Source organism: Cupressus sempervirens, chromosome 8 (genome assembly GCF_028749045.1).
Source record: "Cupressus sempervirens isolate cs-2001-9-10 chromosome 8, ASM2874904v1, whole genome shotgun sequence".
NCBI classification, from domain to species: Eukaryota; Viridiplantae; Streptophyta; class Pinopsida; order Cupressales; family Cupressaceae; genus Cupressus; species Cupressus sempervirens.
The window spans coordinates 62,457,958-62,476,439 of record NC_143125.1 but is presented as its reverse complement, the minus strand read 5'-3'; the positions used below and the strand labels follow the sequence as shown (position 1 = coordinate 62,476,439).

The window sequence follows — 18,482 nt, the reverse complement described above, 5'->3', positions numbered from 1 at the left end:
GATTTGTTTTCTTTGTTTGTAAGAATACCAAGTGCTTTGTATGTTTGTTCCTTTTGAAGTGGTATTAATTACAAGGAAAAGGGTAGAATCTCGTGAAAGAGGTAGAATGTGCGCAACTCGTTATCATTTTATGTCCAAGAAAACAAAATTTACCTATCTAAATTGATTACAAGTGCAATATCATATTTAGGATAAACCACTTAGCAAAGATCTAAAAAAGAACACCTATATATCTACAAGATTCTCTTAGGAGAAAATATACTTTATGAAATTCCAGATTGTCAATAATAATTGGACCTTAAACCAAATCTATTTATATGTCCCCTAGCTCTTCTGTAGTGTAATCCATAAAATCCAATGATATACAACTTTGTGCCATATGTTACTGATTGTATATAAAATTTAAAAATGGTTTTGCCTAAGAAAAGTTCTCTTTATAACCTAAATATCTTCATTATTAGTTGAAAATTTTGAAGGATAAAATATGCATCTATATGTGTACATATTTTATCTTTTTTTATTAGTTAACTATCATAAGAATTCTACAAACTCTCCAAATTCTATTTAGAGCTCTTTGCAAAATATCATATTGTTAGAAATTAGAATATACTAATAAACAGTAATAATCTAGAATGTGATTGAAAGTGTTATTTCAAAACTAGAAATAAAATAGACAAAATAACATTGTTAGGCAATCTTGATGTATATGCTCAAGCACACAACATCAAGGGAAATCTCTATTATGCTATCCTAGTATATCTCTTATATATTTTTTAAGCTGGTAGGAGGCTTGGACAAGGTTGAGACAAGTGTCTCAATCCGGACCAAATAGAGTCTTGATGGAATCAACCATATCTTAGGAGTAGCTTGAGTCAAAGTAGGACCTAATAATATCATCCTAATATTGGTTGGTTTTTCAAACCTTTGATATTGTCACCTAAAAGACGAAGACGTTAGTCATTTTTGATAAAATGGTCATCTTTTTAATTGGATCTCCTCATAACTTTCCTTTAAGGTTACTCCAAATAAAGTTCTAATAGTATCTACAACTCAATGATACATACTTTGTCAAATCTTATTATATAATCTATATTTGTAATCTATTTGAAAATTATGCACATTTAATTACTAGATCAGATCGCAAATGAAGTAAGAAAAACATAAGTGAATTAAACTTTAGACATATGAATTTAGTTTACATATTACATGTACATAGCTTGTTACTAATGAATTATTAGCTCATAATACATGGGGTTTCACTAAACCCTATCTTATGTCGAAATCCACTTAAGAAGTTGTTTGTTGGTTTCAATTACTGTCAACTTTTCAATCACAGGGAAATCAACTAATCAAACAAAGTCTAATGTCAATTAAAGTTTTAAATCAAGTCAGATTTCAATCAAATCCTATTTAGTTGTAAAATCTTGCAGTAAATGCTTCAGCTTGTCAATGTTTTTTTGCCATCCTCCTCTTAAAATGCATGTGCAAGGTGTTCCCAAATGGCCATACAATAACACCCTTTGTAATCCTACAAGGAGTGACCACAAATTTTGTTTGATTATATTTGTCTTCAAGGAAAAATTGAATTAGCCTCAACAAAAGAAAGAAAATGCAATTGACAAGAACAGAAGGAGTGGGAATGAATATGAGTGATTCCCTGTGAGTTATTTGCAATAGCTAGAAAGCACCAAAGATTGAAGCTAGGGTAGGTAAGGTCGCTCAACCAAAGGATTAGGAATAATCCTAAATTCTTGCATTGTATAGAGGTGCCTCTAGAAAATCTATTCTAATACAAGCCACAAGATTTGAAGCAACTTTGAGCTGAGCTATATAGTGCAAGTATTTGCAAACTTTGCCAACATGCTCCCCACCTATGCCAAAAGGCTAGTGTCAACTACCTCAACAAACATGTATACAAAATATGAAAGCATAGGTAAGGCACATTGATTTTTTTGACATAGTTCCTCAAATTAGCAGGAGCAGGTTGGAAGAATTAGTGTTACTATTGATTCTACCAAGTATTTCACAAATTTCCTAAAATGATGTGATGGATGACTTTATGTTTGTTGAGAATGGTTGCCAATAGTTTGTCTAAAGAAGCGTGTCATTTGTTTGAAAAAAATTGCAAGAAAATGAGTTCCTCCTCAAGCGAACTGTTGACAATGTACATTTGAATTTGCCAAACTTGCATTTCATTCAAGTGTTATCATTTGAGAATAAAAATAATTTTATAATGCAAGATGGATGGTTGTTTGTAATAGAGACATGTTATAAGTTCCTTTAATTGTATATTAGATATTAGTTGATCCCGAAATGTTGATGCCAAAGCTTGAACATAATGCGACTTTAAGTATGGTATTTATGGGGGAATGTAAAATATGCTATTTCTCGAAAATAGTGTATCCCTAGGATCTTTTGAAGTTTGGGCTTTTAGCTGGATATTTGATATTTTTTTGATGCTTGTGTTTGATAGAGAACTCACCAAGCTTATGTTTGATGTGTATGCCAAGCTTATAGTGATGGTGTAATATTGCAAATAGATTGAAGTAGTTGTACAAAGATTGGTTTTAGTTTGTTCCATTTTTAAAAAAAGCTGTCGTGATAGCATTATTTGTATTTCCCATAAGTTCTTCCATTTTCTCATGTGTATTGTTGATAGCTGGGCAGAATCTTGAAGTATGCCAGTTGTCATGTTCTCAATGAGCTTTATTTTCTCAAATATGTATGCAGCTATAACAAAATGTTCCTTTTGTTATCAAATCGTAACTTGTACCATTGTAATTAACCGATAGACTATATAGTGTGAGCTTTTAGCCTAACCCTATATCACATTGAAAAACTTGCATTGTATCCAATAAACTATGCCAAAAACACAAGCTTTAAACACCCAACAAAATCCACTCAACATCTTTAAGGAGTCAACAAAATCTTTTTGAATGTGGTAGCTTAGATCAGTATAGGATTTGCAGTATATGCAATATTAAACATTATGGCAACCAACTATTATCTCAAGTTCATGAATCTAGCAACTTTGAAATCCAAATTTTTGGAGAGACGATCTTCACTATGCGTGCTAATAGGGAACACAAGGATTCAAAAGTCAATTTTGGAAATGAGATGAGTTACAAAGAAAAATATATTGGCTCTACGAGACAATGATGGGAAATTAAGGTTTGTATGACTTTTCTCAGAGACCTTTCTTTTATGCCGCCTGTCATTCTGCATTTACTGTAGTATACATTTTAGGTTATAATGGCCTCGTCCTTCTCTAGCCCAATTGTTGATGTTGGTGCTAGAGTTGCTGCTATTGATGCTAATGGCTCCTCCAAGAAAAAGTTCACGCAAGTTCGTCCCCAAGGTGTTCCCCAAGGTAATTCCTCACCTGATAATGTTCTCAATATGAAAGATTTTGATTCTGTTTGCACATCGCTTGAGCAACAAACCTTAATAGGCTATTTCATTGGCCACACTCCTAAAAGCATGCTTTGTGAGTGGTTTTCCAAGGTCTAGGCACCCTAGCGTGTCCGCCATGAGGGCGTTCAAAGCCTCACCAAGGGTTTCTTTTTGTCCCGTTTTGGTAACCCAAGCTAGGCTGAACATGTGTTCACCCGTGGCCCTTGGTCTGTTCGGTCTAACCTCTTGGTCTTCCAGAGATGGTCCAAAGACTTTATAGTCCCAATGGCCAAAAGCTTAAAGTCCCAGTTTGGGTTGAATTTCCTAATCTCTCTATATCGAATTGGTCCTGTTTGCAAGCTATTGCACATATTGTCGGCAAGGTGATAAGCCTTGAGCCTGACAAGCTCTACAATGCTCGTCCCCAGCGTAGGGTTTGTGTGGAGGTCGACTTCTCTCGAGACCTCAAAGAAACAATGGATATCCAAATTGGTACTACCACCTTCTCCTACAAGGTGCTTTACCTAAACCTCGTAAACACTTACTATCGATACCAATCTGTTGAGCACAAGATTAGGGATTGTCCTTTGCTCGAGCGCAACAAGCAACCAACCAAGGAGGTTAAGCCTGCTAAGGCTGCGAAAAAAGATGAATGCACTACTGTCATCAAGAAGGCCAAAAGCAATGTTGGTTCTAAAGCAAGTTCCTCTGTTGCAAATCAACCCTCGCAGGATATTGGTCGGGCCACCTCTAGTGTGGCGTCACCTATTTCTCTGATTCCTTTGCTCTTGACGCCGCCTCCTTCAAACCTTGGTTCTCAAGGGAAGGCAAGCTTTGTTGATACAGATTCTCGGCCCAACTAGGTTTGTGCGCAACAAACGAATTCAATGATTTCTACATAGTCCCTTCGTCGTTCACGTAGCCCAGATGGCTGAAGTGAGCATGCTGATGGCGGGGAGAAAAGGAGGTTCATCTCCATTGGAGGCCCCTCCCTCAACCCTTCCACTGCGTTCTTGCATAATAGTTTCACCTCTCTTGGGGACTAAGATGGCATTCAAGCCTTTTCATGGTGAATTTTTTTATCCTAGAATGTGCAAGGCCTAACAAACCTCCTCAAAAAGTCACCAAGCGCAAGCTTGGTCACCTGTTCGTGATACCAAGCGCAAGCTTGGTCACCTGGATTTTCTTTGCCTTCAAGAAGTCAAAATTGTTAGGTTTCTTCTCAACTCAGTCTATCGCGTTATTGGGCTGGATAGTGCCATGTTTTCTTCCCAACATGAAGTTGGTCAAGGTGGTGCTATTACTCTTCTCTCACCTCATTTAATTTCTTCAATTATTTTACATTGTTCAGATCCCATACAAAGAATTGTGTGGCTTTTGTTGTCTTTTCAGAATCATTCCTTTGGTGTTGTCAATGTTTATGCTCCCAATGATGCAGTGGAATGCTCTCAACTATGGCATTGGATGGCAGATCATCTCCCACCTATCACCTGGGTTTTATGTGGGGATTTTAACATGGTCGAACTGACGTTTGACAAAGTTGGATTATTGCCTTTTCATTGGACTACTAGTGAAAGAGAGGCTTGGTTTGACATGCATAATATACTCGACCTGTTTGATCCCAATGCTAACTATCGCCATCCTGGTGGGGTTTGGCACACTTGGTCCAATTTTTGAGCTAGCTCTAACAGGGTTCTTAAAAGGCTTGATTGTGCCATGATTACGGCTCAATCATTCTTCTCTTTCTCTAAAGATATGGAATTACCTGTCACTCCCCTGTCGAATGTGACTTTGTCAAACCTCTATCCCATTTACTTTTCCATTATCTGCCAAATAGCTCAACACTGTACTTGTAAAATGCAATTTTTCCTCAACACTTCGCTTTTGGCTCATGCTCCCACCTCTGCTCATATCTTGTGTATCTGGAACATTGAACCCTAGCCCCATATTCATCTTAGGTGGATTAAATGGTGGAATGACGCCATCACCCGTACTGCGAGGTTTCTTCACATTTACAACAAGTAGCTAGCCAAGTATCGTTGTAGATCCTATAAGGCTACCACTAAAGATCTTTGTACTACTGTTGAAGCCTTGGCCACAAATTCCTTCGATACAGATCTGCAAATCCTACTCGCCAACCTCCGCCACCACAAGCAAGTTGCAAATAGCTATGTCACTCAGGGAGCTCAGATCAAGGCCCGCCTTCACTATTGAAGGTTGGTGATCAGGCTTCCAATGAATTTTTCCAAGCTCTGCGAGCTCATCACTCTTTTGTTGGTTTTAAGAGAATTAAGGATGGTCACCAAACATTGTGTGAGCTTCGTAATATTCTCTAGGCGTTTGTGCACCATTACAAGAAGGTTTTCACTACGCAAGGAAATTCCATTGCGCGAGAGCAAGCTTTGCTGATGTGCATCTCTGTCACCCCTAACAGGCTTACACCTAAGCAACATATTTTTTTGAGCAAATGCTTACACTTGCAAATCTTAAGGAGGTTGTGCTTTCTATGGCGGATGATAAAGCTCCTGGGTGTGATGGTTTCCCTTGCGAATTTTACAAGTCCTTTTGAGATGCCATATCCTGAAGCTTTTCATACTCAATCACTAGGGAGCATAATTAACAAAGGCAATATAAAATTCATACCTAAAGCTGGTGACCCGAAGGACATTTGCAACTAGAGACCCATTACTCTTTTGATACAAAATCATTGCCAAAGCCCTTTCCCTCAAGATTCAGCATCTTCTACCACAGATTGTGCGTCCTAAGTAGACTGGCTTCATTAAGTCCAGATATATTTTGGATAATATCATTGCAGTTTGGAAGACATGGAATGGGCCCATCAATCTAAACAGTAGGCCATGTTCCTCAAAATTGACTTTGCCAAAGCCTACAATCATATTGAGTAGCCTTTCATTCTAGCTATGCTACAGGCGTTGGGGTTTGGCCCAATTTTTTTGCAATCAGTCCAAATGCTTTTTGGGCATGCCTCTTCATGCATCACCATTAATGGGCGGCAATCTAAGCCCTTTGGACTCTACAGATCTATTTGCCAAGGATGCCCTCTCGCACTTGCTCTCTATGTTACTTGCTAATGTAATTTTTGTTGGTCGGGTGTGTGGCATTGCTCTCCTAGACTCCTCTAAGCAACTGGTTAATGGTCATTTCGTCGATGATTCCTTTCTCACTCTCATTGAGGAAAACGTTTCTAATGCCTTGTAGTGATTGGACACTTTCTACTTGGCCTTTGGCTCGGCCATTCAGTAGCACAAGACTCTTTGTTACAGACACTCCTTCCTTCCACGGTCACCTTGGCTTGACCAGTATCAATGGAAATGGATTCAACATTGCGTAGTGTTTCACTTTCTTGGCATATTCTTTGCCTTCCAAGCCTCCCTTGTGGAGCTTTGGAATGTTTGTTCTTGCCAGGACAGAGAAGTTAGAATACTAGATTACCAAACCTCTTTCCTTAACTGAAAATTTTCAGATTTGCTCCAAAGTGTTGGTAGCCACTCATGTTTACTATTCCTCCTGTTAGGCACCTTCGAAGGCCTTGTACCTCAAGCTTGAGCGCTTGTTGCGTGATTTCCTCTAGGCTATAAACGCCTCTCATCATGGATTTCATAGATTGGCTTGGGACTTCTGTTGTCAGCCTAAGGAATCCAATGGCCTAGGCTTTCTCTCTACCCAAAAGCAGGGTGTTGCCCTCCGTGCCAAGTGGATCATTTGTGCCCTCCCTGGTATTGAGGCCTGGAAAATTATCTTGCGGCATTGTATTTCTTTAGGCTTCCCAATTAATCGGCCTGCCTAGAAGGGGATTGGCTTTCAAACCCTTCTAGTCACTCTTGACCCAATGCAAATCCAGGGCACCTTCATTGCTAAGAGCATTTGGAAGGCCTGGGAAGCCAACAAGCCTTGGCTTTGCTAGGTTTGGGATGGGTTCAGAGATGGTCTCTCTATGAACCAGCATAACTTATGGTGGTCTCCCTTCTTTACTATTGAAGGAATCCTTTTGGCCAAAGCGCATGGAGCTAGTGCGCTGCGTTTTTTCAAACATGGCATCAAAACTCCCAAAGATTTATTTTCTAGAGTCACCATGAGCCTCTGCTCTTGGGAAGCTATGCAAGCGCAATTATGTTGAGCCTGTCCAAATTGCCAGACATTTGATCTTCTAATTTCCGTGGTGCCCCCACATATGCTGCACAAGATTTTTATTCAGTTAGTTAAGCCTTTGTGGAAGGATTGGAAATGGTACCCTGTCGCTCCCATGACCAGCTATAAACCTAAGCTAGGTTATCAATGGCTAGTCCCCCATCTGCCTATGGTGGATGTGCTCAACCAACATTGGCATTTACATTCTTCTCAACAAACTTAGAGACTTAGATTCACCCTAACTCACAAGGTTCGAGTTTGACAACTATGAATTAAGTCAAAAAAATGAAAAAAAAAATTGTCATTAAATTTACCACATGTAGTTTTCGAAAAAATACGAGTATATGTTATTTATTATTATATGTTTAAGTTTCATGCAAGGAACTTTTCAATTCAAAACTACAAAAGAAAACATCTCTTCATGTCCAACAATATATCCAATATATAATCAAAATAGTTTGAAATAACAAAACAGATTTGAAATCATTACAAAAAAGGATATCACATTTATAAGATATAAGCCATAAGAAACATGTGAAATCATGATTACAAAGTTCTTTTACCATCCAAAAGATAGATCAGCATTTTATACTATAGAACTTCAAAATAGCTCAAAATTATCAAAAGTATGGAGATAATTTTTTGTTAAGATAAACCACGGACAGAAATAAAAAACTACATGCAAATATAACCAATAACAGAAAAATAATAGAACACACAGAAATGAACACAAGGCACTAAGATTTAACGTGGTTCACCCAATCCCTGGGCTACGTCCACCAAACAGCAAGTCTGATCTTATTACAATCCAATGATTACAACCTGATTACAATCCGTAATCCCTTACAGCTCAATACTGCCGCAAGAACCAATTTCGTATCACCACATATGAAAAATACCCAACCCTAAGCCCCTTTTTATACAAGTATTAAACCGCTTTAGGGTTATAACATGTCGGCCATATGTCGGCCATAATATGTCGGCTACCATGTATTATGAAGTATGTACAGTACTTTCCTGATCAGTCACCACAATCTAACATTTTTGTCAAAATGTATAGTCAAAAGTCAATACTATAGAACTTCAAAAAAGCTCCAAGTCATCAAGAGCACTTGGCTGATCTGTTGTGGAATCATCATCAATGTCACTACTCAGCTCATCCTCCACGAGATCTGGTTCCTCTAGAGGTTTAGTGGCCATGTCTTCTGAAATTTCCTTTTGTGAAGAAGATGTGGAGTCCTTTGGTGATTTGTTCATGAGCAATTTCAAATTGCTGCGAACATAGACAAGATCTCCCAACTTTCCAGTCAACAGCTTGTTCCTCTCTTTGGAATGAATGTAGTCAAAACAACTCCAATTCCTCTCACATGCTGATGAACTTGCTCCCTGACTCAATACTCTAATGGCAAAGCATTGTAGTTCAGGAGTTTGTGCCCCATAGCTCATCCACCATCCATACCCAGTTACCTCAACTCGTGACATGTCATATTGTGTTGCTTCCATTTCAAACATCCCTTCTACTTTCTTGTATCTCCAACATCGGTCTCTAATCAGAGCTGCAGTATCTCGATATCACTCATACTTGCCACTGGCATCATAAAGCCCTGCCATAATTTTACTATCACTTTATCTATCAATACGAAATAACTTGGGCTCCAAATAGCAAGTTGTTGCATGTAAAGGTGTGTGCATCGTTTTCCACCTGAAATCAACTGCCTCCCATATCATCATGTACTCTGCTTCCTCATTTTTCAGTGCTTTTTGAATGGACTCTTTACAACGGTGCATGTTTTCATAAAGCATGCCAACGCGAGTGTCACCATCCACCATATGAAGAACATCAACGATTGGACCACATATGTTCAAAACCTTTGATCCACTTTCCCAAAAATTGTTGTTTAAAATGATTTGCTCTATGTTCTTCTCCTTAGCACTTTTAAAAAGTGTTGAATTTTTCCACTCATTAGAACAAATCACAGATCTCAAAGGTGTTTTTTCTTCAATTACTCTCCTCAATGTGATATAAAATGAAGCAAACCTTGTTTCACAAGGCCTCAACAACTCTCTAGATTCATGTTCCCTGTAAAGACTCAATGTGAGATGATGGTTCCTAATGAAATTTGCAACTGCTCTTCCTCAATAAATTGCTTCATGTATCTATGGGAACTTGGCCAAGTCATGAAGCAACAAATCCAAACAATGGGTTGCACATGGGCTCCAATAAATCTGTGGGTACTTCTCTACAATCAACTTCCTAGCTCCCACACTATTCGTTGCACTATCAGTGACCACCTGAACCACATTTTCCACCCCTACTTCAATAATGGTTTCTTCTAATATCTGGAAAATACACTCTGAAGTTTTCTTTTGATTGATCGTGTCAATCACTTTCAAGAACACAACTCCTTTAGGGGAAGCCACTAAAACATTAATCAAAGGCCTCTGACATATATCTAACCACCCATCACTCAATATAGTGCAACCTATTGCCTTCCAAGAGGCTTTGATCTCAGATAACTTTCTTGTCACTTTCCCTTTGGACCTCTCTAAAAGAGTTGTTCTAAAAGCCTCTGAAGATGGAGGTGTGTAACCTTTGCCAAACTCTATTGTTTCCACGACTGCTTTATGGAAACGGGGATTCCTTGCTGAATTGAATGGAATAGCACTTGTAAAAAAATACTCACCACATGCATCATCTATTATGGAAGTAATTGGTAAAATACTTGCTTGATGTTAACAAAGACCGAAAGGTCAATTTAGACAAAAGAATGAGATGATGTTTCCTTAGGAAACGATCGTAAAGAATAGAAACATTCTATTCTAGAGAAAGCAAACTAAAGCTTATTAGATATTTACAATAGATAACCATTAACTAATAATAGACGACTTATCTATTATTGTAATAACCTCCCTTAATCGTTAATCTATCTAACACACCAAGCTGTCCTCTGAATTTGACAAACTTATCAGGACCAAGAGGCTTGGTGAGAATGTCTGCAATCTGATCTGTGGTAGGAACATACTGCAAATCTATAGTCCCGTCTTCAACTAGCTGTCGTATGTAATGACAATGAACATCCACATGCTTGGTTCGTTCATGGAAGATTGGATTTCATGCTAACTTGATAATGCCTTCATTATCAACAAACAGAGTAGTCGGTCCTGCTGGTGACATCTGCATATCCCCAAGCACCCGACAAAGTCAAACAACTTCACATCCTGCCTTAACAGTCCCTCTATATTCGGCCTTTGTAGAAGAGAGAGAAACTACCTCCTACTTCTTACTGGTCCATGTGACTGCACAGGATCCCAAACTAAACACATATCCGGATGTTGACTTTTTATCATCAACAGAGCCTACCCAATTTGAATCTGTGAACCCACTGAGTGTAGGATTTGAACTTTGAGAGTACAGAAGTCCATAATCTGAAGTGCCCTTCACATAACAAAGCATACACTTTGTTGCTATCCAATGATCAGCCTTAGGAGCTGTCATAAAGCGTGAAATATAGTTGACTGCGAAGCTGATATCAGGCCTAGTAGCAGAGAGGTAGATGAGGCTTCCTATTAATTGCCTGTATGTAGTATCATCAACAGAAGGAGAATCGGACTTTGCTGATAACTTGAGACCTTTCTCCATAAGTGTAGATGCAAGTTTGCAATCCTGCATTCAAAATTTGTCTGGCATATTTGGACTAAGAGATGAATATACCAGAAGACTGTTCCCAAACTTCAATACCTAGGCAATAATGCATGAGCCCATGGTCAGTCATATCAAAAGACTGGCATAAATTCTATTTGATTCCCTAAATCAAAGATGCCGAACTGCCAGTGATGATCAAATCATCCACATAGATAACCAAAAAGATGATGTCACTGTCAGTAGTCTTCATGTACAAATTTGAGTCTGAAGAACTCCTCTTGAAGCCTTGATTACTGAGGTACTTATCAATCTTTATGTACCATACCAGAGGAGCCTACTTCAAGCCATAGAGAGCTTTTACCAATCTAAGAACCTGATGATCTTTACCAGCAACCTTGAAACCAGGAGGCTGCGTCATGTAGACCTCTTCATGGAGATCACCATTCAGTAAAGCACTCTTGACGTCCATCTGATAGACCTTCCAGCCAAACTGTGCTGCCATGGCTAGGATGAATCTGATGGTGCTCATCTTTGCAATAGGAGCAAAGGTCTCCTCATAATCAATACCCTAATGCTGAGAAAAGCCTTTCACCACTAAATAAGCTTTGTACTTATCCAAAGTACCATCCGATTTGTATTTGATTTTGTACACTCATTTGCAGCCAATGGGTTTCTCCCCTGGTGGAAGATTAGAAAGGACCCAGGTGTTGTTCTTCAGCAGACTCTAGTGTTCAGATGTCATGGCCTGTTCCCACTCTGGAATTCCTTTAGCCTCGGAATATGTTTGAGCTTCAAACACACTGTAAATGTTGGCCATAAGAGAAAAGTCAACAGAATTTGTAGTTTTGCTCTTTTTCCGAGCAGTTCTCCCATCAATGAGCTCATCATCATGAAGATCAACAAGTTTCTTAGCCCACCACTTAGGTCGGATAGGAGAATGACCAACATTAGTACTAGGAGATTCATGATCAGCAACATCCTCATCAAAAGAATTTGGATCAAACTCAGGTGAAGCATCTACAAAGCAAGGTGATCTTTCAGGAGAAGCCAAAGGTGTCTGTACAGGTATCACTAGTATAACTGGAGCTGCAGGAGCTACTGGAGCCCTCCCATTAGGTGGACCTAATGGAAGCCGAACTCCCAAATCATAAGCCATCATAGGTTGGTCTGCTAGATCAAGAACAGGAGAAATAGGCATGAAAGGTCCTCGTTGCTCATCAAAGACTACATCACAACTGTAAATGAGACAAGATGTCTCAACATCGATCAGGCGGTAGGCTTTGTGAAGACTGATATATCTAGCAAGCATGAGTTTTTGACTCTTGGCATCCAACTTGGTGCATGACGCATCAGGGATCCAAACAAAAGCAGGGGAGCCAAAAACCTTCGAGTGACTGATTCTAGGCTTGCGACCTGACTAGGCCTCTTTCGGAGTTTTACCTTTGACCGCCACTATGGATGACCAGTTCAACCGATAAACTGCAATGTTAACTGCTTCTGCCCAAAACTGCTTCGGAACATGTCTGTGTTTGAGCATGGAACGAGCCATCTCAGTGATTGTCTTGTTCTGACGTTCAACTACACTATTTTGTTGTGGTGTGTGGGGTGTGGTTAACTAGCAATTGATGCCATGTGTATCCAAGAAGCTGGAGAAAGCATTAGAACAAAATTCCCCCCCATTGTCTGATCTAAGAGTAATAATAGATTTCCCAAACTCTTTTTCAATTAAGGGTTTAAACTTCTGAAATACAGGAAATGCATCTGATTTCTTTTTTAGGAAATACACCCACATTTTTCTACTGAAATCATCAACAAACAACAGAAAATACCTGGACCCAAGAACAGAAGGAATGACCATAGGGCCGTAGATATCAGCATGAACAAGCTAAAGTACCTGAGAAGCTCGCTAAGAATCGCCACTGGTGAAAGGGGTGCGATATTGCTTCCCAGTCTAGCATGCGTCACAAACTCCAAGTTGTTGAGTCTGAATCTCTAGCAATCCAAGAACAAGCTCATCCCGAGCAAGCTGAGAGAGATAATGCACATTTAAGTGCCCATATCGTTGATACCAAAGTGTGCTGACAAAAGATCGTTGAGCAACCATAGCTAAGTCCTGAGAATCACCAGAATCAGTAAGTCTGAAAAGACCATGATTCTCAAGACCCACTGCAACAGTAGACTTAGTTGCCCGATTAGTGATGGTGCGCTAATGTGAACTGAAGGTGACAGCCAAGTGTGGAGAATGTCGTAGGAACTGAATGACTGAGAGTAGATTTAGTTTCATCCCTAGAACGTAGTACACATCAAGGAATATGAGATTCCTCCCAACAGACTAAATTTGAATGTTGCCTTTACCGACAACCATGTACTCTTCTTCGCCGCCAAAAATAATAGAGTCTGAATAAGGCTGGTAGTCAGTAAACTAGTCTCTGCAGTGAGTGAAATGACGAGAGGCACCTGAATCAATGTACCAGGCAGATGACCTCGCATGATCTACAGGTCTTTTAGCCATGAAGGCATAAAAGGCAGATTCCGCCTACTCAGTGTGCTCTGCACTGTTCGCTTTGGGCTGCGAACCTGATTGCTTAGACTATGCAATTAAGCGTAACATTCAACCTTCATGTGTCCAAACTTGTGGCAGTAGTTGCATTGAATGTTCGTTTTAGGACCATCTGATGCTGGAGCAGAAGACTTTTGCTGAGATGGCTGCTAAAACTTGCCTTTATCCTTCTGAAAGGATTTCACAACAAACGCTTGCTCTATGGAGGTGGAACTGGAGTTGCTACCGAACTGTTGTTTCCACCGATCTTGCTGAAGCAACAATGTGCAGAGATCAGTGAACTTCAAATCAACACCAGAAGATGTGATGTTGAGAGTCTCGATAAAATGCTCATAGGATTTTGGTAAACTCCGAAGAGTGATAACCACAATATCCTCTTCCTCCATCTTGCGACCGATGGCAAGTAATTGATCACAGATTTCCTGAATCCGATTCAGGTGTGCGTGGAGAGAGGTGCGCTCATCCATGATAATAGTAAACAGAGTGTTTTTCAAAAAGAAGGATTTGCTTTTGTCAGAAGTCTCATGAAGACCTTTGAGATGTGTCCAAATCTCGGCAACTGTCTGGCCGGATGGAATCTAAGAAAGTTGATCATTAGCCACGGATAATTTGAGAAGCATCACTGCCTCTCGATTATTCAAATCCAATGTATCTTGATCAAGATCCGGAGAAGTTGGACGCTTCGTAACACCTAGAACAAGTTGATCAGTGTTTCGATATTCAAAAATTGCAATGATTCGCTGCTTCCAAGTGCCATAATTTTGACCATTGAATTTGGAGTTATGCTCGAGTAGAATATTTGTCAGAGATGCCATGGCACATTTTTCAATGAAAAACTATGAAAATATGTGAAGGCACGTTCTTCGAAGCAAAAATACAGAAGACCCAAAAGATTTGGAGAGTGACCTAGAAGAGAGTTTGAAAAACCTAGAAGGAATATGCTTATCATTTTCTAGATCCGCTGGCTCAAAAATCAAGGCACCCAGAAAAAACAGACGACAACCCAGTTGAGCTCTCGAAAAACCCATCAATAATCTGAAATCAAAAAGAAATTGTGTTTTGTGACCCCAAAAATTAGGGTTTCGAGCAAAAATTCAGCCAACGGCCATGGAGGTCGAATCTACAAAAAAAATGGCAATTTCGTGGAAAGAAATGGCCAACTTTTGTTTCAAATTTTTACATAGATCAAGATTTGCTGGTAGAAATGGGTTTTGGCCTCCGAAATCTGTCAAAACGGATGCGCCAATGGGGGGCAAACCACCTGCAAAAAAAATGACCCGATTTGCAGACATGATATGCATAGATCCAAACGCGAGCTACAAAATAAAATGTCAAACGACCACGATTTGCAAAGTACAAACGACCACAGGTTGCAGAGTGAAATGACCACGATATGCAGATGTATTTCAAAATGCAATTTGCAGATGCAAGCAAACGCAAAAGGAAATTGCGATTTTGCAAGTGAAAACGCCAAAAAATCTTCCCGCGATTTGCAGACCCTAGTTCAGGAATATCTCCACGCAAAAAACCCTAAGCGGGTTTTAGAGAAATTAGCGGAAATAATTTTGGAAAAATTTAAACAAATAATTTCAAGAAGAAACTACAAATTTTTCCGAAAAAATTAAAGTATTAGCTCTGATACCATATTACGGATGTAATTGGTAAAATACTTGCTTGATATTAATAGAGACTAAAAGGTCAATTTATACAAAAGAATGAGAGGATGTTTCCTTAGGAAACGATCGTAAAAAATAGAAACATTCTATTCTAGAGAAAGCAATGAAACGAAAGCAAACTAAAGCTTATTAGATATTTACAATAGATAATCATTAACTAATAATAGACGACTTATCTATTATTGTAATATCATCCACCTCTTGTCTCTCTATTGGTTTCCAAAAGTTTTTTAATGTTCCACTTTGTTTTATCGCACCTATGCCTGTAGACTTGAGCAAACTAGAAGACGACACAGATGTGAACCTAGACACATCATCAATCACTTTTGGACATACTCTAACCCCTCCTCCTGTGCCCCCACTAATACCAAGTAAGTGATCTCTCACCCTTGTTAGGCTTCCTATAAAATCTTCCGTACAATTAGTACAATAGAGTTTAGCACCATCTTTTGTTCCATATTTCCATACTTCAAACTTCAATTTTTTGGGAGTCATTCAATCACAACATGCATGATACAAAAGAAAATTAATATTTTAAATCATTCAATATTTTGTAAAGACATTAAAAGGAAATATAATAAATAATTGTTTCAAATTCTATAATGAAACATAAATAAACATTAAATTCCATTTTAAATAACTAGATACAAAAAATAACCCTTATAAAAAATTTAAAAATATTCTTAAATTGAAATATATTAAACTTTAAAAAATCACTAAATCTAACGAAACAAAACCACTAAAGTGACTACTCTATATGTTTCAAAATATAAAGGAAAAACACAATAAATTTTCTATTTTTTAATAGACATTAGTTCTTATTTTATATACAAATTAAAAATATAAAATAAAATATTAATTAGTATAAATAAAATTATAATATTAATAATAAATGAAGATACTAAGTCTAACTATTTTGAAGTTTACTTAAAAAATAAATAATAAATACAAACCTAAATAGTTACAAAAATGAAATATTAAATGCTCACAAAAATAAATTTAATATTTTAATATAAATATTTTTACATAATAATTCAATATAAAATAAAATCACACTTGTTAATATTTATTGTTGTTTTATTATAAATATTTATCTTTTATTATTAGTTTATTATTTAATATCTAATTATTCTATATAAAAATTTGCAATGTTTTAAATTTTCACTTTTAATTTACAAAATGATAAAATATTCCATATAAACAAAAAAATAGTTCAAACTTCTATTTATTTATAATATACTAGACTTAATGTTTATTAATTTTATATGACAAACATTTAGCAAATTAAACATATACTATATTATTAAAAACGTAACGTAAAATGACCAAAAATTATGTAATGCCTACCTAATATCCGTCGCAAGGTCTGAGTGGGAGTTCGAGCCGGAGTCTGAGCGGGAGTTGCAAGCTACAACGGCCTCAAGAAATCGAGTTCATCGTCCTCAAGAAACCTAGAAGCCAAGTCGTCCTCTTCCAAAACACTAACGGCGGCCAAAAAAAAGGCAAAATGACTGCTCCAGCCTCTAGCCAACACGACTACTCCAGCAAATTTGATCAAAGCCAACACAACTGCTCAAAACAATTGCTTCAGCCAGCTTCGAAACTCTTAAAACTTTTGGTGTATTTTACAATGATGAAAATCCTTTATTTATAACATTTTTTGGCCGAAAACCCTAAAACAACTGGCAATAAAAAGTGTTTTTGCAAAACAACCATTTTCTGTGTTGTATGAATTTAGGTCGAATTTTTTTTTTTTTGGAGTTCGCCATATTTCGAATTTCAAGCCCAAAATTCGACAAACCTTGTGATTTAGGATTCACCATTGTTTGGAAAGTTATCACTAAGCCAAAGATTGCACACTTTGCTTGGTGCATTATCTTTCAGGGGGTTGCCTTTGGGCCCTCGGCTTAAGCATTTGGGTGTCCCAAAGCCTCGGTACCCTTTTTGTGGGCAATGAGAAACTTTTCTGCATATTTTCAAGTTTTGTAGACATGCCCAACAGTATTGGCACTAGATTCATGATTTCTTCAAGCCTTTCCACCCAGGAGCCTTTTCTTGGCATATGATTTAGTTGGGGGATTTGTCTAGGCTCCCCTTTAAATACTCTCGGATTTGGCATGCTTTCAGTTTGGAGAAGTTGTTCGCTCTTTGAAAGGATAGAAACGCTATCTTATTTTCTCACAGATTTCTTGATGCAAATGTTTCTATGTACACTACAGCTTGCAATGCAACAATGTAATGATGTAGAGCAGACTAACAAGGTCGCTCTAGAGGTGGCCCACCTCCAGGAGCTTTTGGCTTACTAGGGGAATGCGCCATGTGCGGTGGCCAGGGTGTCGCCTGATATAGCTTTGGTAGACCGTACGCCGCCTCGTGGTTGTCAACGGGACCGCAGCTCTTCTGCTCACCGCTCTCACACTCCCAGGTCGCAACCTCCTCATCACTCTCCCAATGGTGATTTTGGGGTTGTCAACACTCGGTCTCTCCTCCCCCGAGGCATGTTTTTGGTTGGTTCAGTTGCTCCTCTTGTTGCTCCTGCTACTGCTTGGACCTCCTCCAGCAAGGATCCCAAGTGTTCTTTCCCGCAACTGGACTTGGCTATTTCTCCTCCCAAGGCGAAGGAAGACAAAAAAAGATGAAACCAATGTTGTTGATGACGAGTGAGCTCCTCCTAAGCCACCGACTAACCAGCGCTAATGTATGGGATTCTGATGATCGTGATCCTCCCCCCTCGGCTAGCACTACTCTTGCAACATGAGGGCTTCTTATATGTTTTTTTTTTTAGTAGATAAGTTTTCAACCTCTGGCCTTTTGAACTCTTGCAGGGTGATCCTTGTATCCCCCGACCCATTTTTTTGTGAATATGTAACTAAATATTTTATTAATAGAAAGGAACTATTCATCAAAAAAAAAATTGAGAGAATTTTTGCTTACTATCATATAGACTAGAGTAACCTTTCTAGAGAGATTGTTCTAGTTTCTAGCCTGAGCACTGTTTGATAGTGCTTAGTTCATTTTCAGCTCGAGTTTCGTCCAAATCAACCACATCAATGTCTACAAC

At 38.4% G+C, this 18,482-nt stretch overlaps 1 long non-coding RNA gene across 2 annotated transcripts in view; it reads right to left on the bottom strand.

Moving 5' to 3' along the window:
* Window positions 1–18,482, bottom strand: part of LOC149541610 (uncharacterized) — a 125,726-nt gene that overhangs the window by 19,375 nt on the left and 87,869 nt on the right. The gene's annotated exons all lie outside the window — the stretch shown is intronic.